The sequence below is a fragment of the Theobroma cacao genome, chromosome 2 (assembly GCF_053813885.1).
Source record: "Theobroma cacao isolate CCN51 chromosome 2, ASM5381388v1, whole genome shotgun sequence".
NCBI classification, from domain to species: Eukaryota; Viridiplantae; Streptophyta; class Magnoliopsida; order Malvales; family Malvaceae; genus Theobroma; species Theobroma cacao.
Genome location: NC_142640.1, coordinates 15,945,380 through 15,949,294, shown reverse-complemented (window position 1 = coordinate 15,949,294; position 3,915 = coordinate 15,945,380).

The following is a 3,915-nucleotide window of genomic DNA, read 5'->3' as shown; positions in this document are numbered from 1 at the left end:
GTAGGAGACCCCGTAGAAGTGATATGCTGAAGGAATAACATAACAAAGACCACTTGATATGCTATGAGTGTAGAAAATTAGTAGACACCAAATATGAATGTCCAAACAAGAAGAATGCCCCAAAGAATTTCAAGAAGAAAGCCATGGTTTCCACTTGAAGTGTTAATGACAACTCTCAGGATAAAGAAGATGAAGTTGCCGACCTTTGCTTCATGGCACTTGAAGACTCCAAGGTATGCTCTGCCTCTCATGATTTTAGCTCATACACTTTAGATCAAAACTCATACTCATTTGATGAACTATAAGATGCAATTGATGGCTTAGTATTTGAATTTGAAGAAAAAACATTGAAATACAAGATCATATCCAAGCTTAAAGTAGAAAATGAGTTCTTAACCAAGACAAAAATGGAACTAGAAAACATAGTCAAAGAATTGGAAATTTAAAGAAATGCGTTGAAAAAGAAAAATGAGAATTTGCATAGCTCCTTTTCAAAATTTAACACGAGTCAACAAAAATTAAATGACTTGCTAGAAACACAAAGAGCTTTCTTTGACAAAGAAAGAGTAGGCTACGATGGTACTCAAAAGGAGACTCATTTTAAAAATTTCTTTGTTAAAGAAAATAAAAAACTAGTTTCGTTCACCAAATGCATTTATTGTCATAAAGTAGGACATTCCAGCTATTCATGTCCTTTGAGAACTACCACTTTTAAAGGAAAGAAAATCAAAAGCGTATGGTTTCCAAAAGGAACCAAAGCTTCATATGGTAAGGTGGTAAAATAAAATGGGTTCCAAAAGGAATCAAAGACACTAACTCATATAGACCTAAGAAAATTTGAGTACCAAAGTCAAATGTTTGAATATTGTCTTTGTAGAAAGAGCTTACTTGCTTAAAGTCAAGAACACAAGAAAAGGGAAAATGGTATCTTGATAGTGATGCTCTAGACACATGATCGAAACTAAGGAATTAAGACTAAAGAAAGGAGGAAATGTAACCTTTGGTGACAACTCAAAAAGTCACATTGAAGGTATTGGTACCATTGGTAAAAATCCTTTTCTTAAATCGAAAATGTCCTATTTGTAAATGGTTTTAAACATAATTTGTTGAGTGTGAGTCAACTTTGTGATAAAGGTTTTAGAGTCATATTTGAATCATTAACTTGTCATGTAGTTGATGTTAAGACAAATGAAACTTTATTTATTGGACATAGACGAGATAATACATATGTTATTTTCTTGGATGATTTATCCTTTAACAATATATGTTTCATGGCTAAAAAAAATAAAGATAGGTGGCTATAGTGTAGGAAACTACGACATGCTAGCATGCACACAATTGCAAAACTACTATATCTAGATCTTGTGATAGGGCTTCCTAAGTTAAACTTTGAAAATGATCAACTTTGTAATGCTTGTGCTAAAGGCAAACATAAGAGAAGCTCATTTAAATCCAAAAAGGATGTAACCACTATTAGAGCCTTACAATTGTTTCACATAGATCTTTTAAGACCAATTAAAACCACTAGCTTAGGTGGAAAGAATTATGGTTTAGTAATTATAAATTATTATACTAGATTCTCTTAGGTTTTCTTTCTTGCTCATAAGGATTAAACCTTAAAAATCTTCGCTTCTTTATGCAAAAGAGTTGAAAATGAGAAAGGGTATAAAATAACAAATGTTAAGAGTGAACAAGGAAAAGAATTTGAAAAACTAGGTTTTGAGCAACATTGTGATGAAAATGGATATTGTCATAATTTTTCAACTCTTAGGACACCACAACAAAATGGAGTAGTGGAAAGACAAAATAGAACTTTAGAAGAAATGGTTAAAACTATGCTATGTGAAAACAATTTACCTAGATACCTTTGGGTCGAAGTCGTTAATACCTCTTGTTATATTACAAATAGAGCAATGGTTAGACCAATCCTAAAAAAGACTCCATATGAACTTTACAAAGGAAAAATACCTAATATTAACTACTTCCATCCATTTGGTTGCAAATGCTATGTTTTAAACAATGAGAAGGATAATCTAGGTAAGTTTGATGCTAAAAGTGATGAAGCAATTTTTCTAAGATATTTCTTAACCTCCAAAGAATATAGAATATTCAACAAGAGGACATTATTTGTTGAAGAATCTATTCATGTGTTTGATGATTCTAACTTTTTTCTAGAAAGGAACATTATGATGATGATGTAGGTATCCTTCAAGAACAAGTTGAAGAGCTTGATCTCAACATTGAAAGATCCAAAGTAAATGAAGAGGCATCATAAAAGGAGGAGCAAAACATTGAACCAATAAGTGAAAAAGGTAAGCCTAGCTATCCGATGGTAAGAAAAGAGGTTGATGAAAGCAAAATCATTTGTGATTTAAATCAAGGGATGAGAACTAGATCTAAAGTTCAAAATGTTTGTGAATATGTTGCTTTTATCTCACAAATCGAACCTAAAAACATTAATGAACCTAAAAACATTGATGAAGCTTTAGATGATGACTATTGGATACTAGCTATGCAAGAAGAATTCAATCAATTTGAAAGATGCCAGGTATATGAGTTAGTTCCTAAGCCAAGTGACTACCCAATTGTAGGTACAAAATGGGTTTTTACAAACAAACTAGATGAAAATGGAATTATAACTAGAAACAAAGCTAGGTTAGTTGCCAAACGACATAGTCAAGAAGAAAGAATAGATTATGATGAAACTTATGCTCCGATAGCTAGACTAGAGGCAATTAGAATGCTATTAGCCTTTGCATGTTATATGAACTTTAAGCTATATCAAATGGATGTTAAAAGTGTTTTTTTAAATGGATTAATTAATGAGGAAATATATGTTGAAAAACTCTTAGCTTTGAAAGCCCAACCTTTCGAAATCATGTCTTTAGATTAAGAAAAGCATTGTATGGTTTAAAACAGGCGCCTAGAGCTTGGTATTAAACATTATCAAAATTCTTAATCAAAAATGATTTTAAAATAGGGAAGGTTGATAAAACTTTTTTTATCAAAAGCAAAGACAAAGACATTTTAATTGTGCAAGTTTATGTTGATGATATTATTTTTAGTGCTACTAATGAGATTATTTGTCAAAAGTTTGCTAAGACTATGCAAGGAGAATTTGAAATGAGTATGATGGGTGAACTAAATTATTTTCTTGGACTGCAAATCAAACAAAAAAAGATGGCACATTCATAAGTCAAGCCAAATATACAAAAGATATGCTCAAGAAGTTTGGTATGGATAACACAAGAACATATCACACACCAATGAGCACTTCAACAATGCTTGACAAGGATGAAAAAGGTACTTCTGTTGACCAAAAACTTTATAGATCTATAATTTGCTCCTTGCTATATCTCACCACACCAATGAGCACTTCAACAATGCTTGACAAGGATGAAAAAGGTACGCCTGTAGACCAAACACTCCATAGATATATAATTGGCTCCTTGCATTATCTCATCACTAGTAGATCGGACATAAGCTTTAGTGTTAACCTATGTGCTAGGTTTCAATCATCTCCTAGAAAACCACACTTAAGTGTTGTCAAAAGAATTTTTAGATATTTGAAAGACATATCTAACCTAGGAATATGGTATCTAAATATTTTCACTTTTGGTCTTCACTCATAATCAGATGTTGATTTTGGTGACTGTAAAATAGATAGAAAGAGTACATCCAATACATGTTAATTTTTAGGTAGTATATTGATCTCTTGGTTCTCAAAGAAACAAAACAGAGTAGCCCAGCCCATTACCAAAGCTGAATATATGGTTGTCAGAAGTTATTGTGCTCAAGTGCTATGGATGAAACAACAATTAAAAGATTATGGACTAGCCATGGAAAGAATTCTTATAAAATGTGATAATACTAGTGCCATAAACCTCACAAAAAATCCCATTCATCACTCTAGAA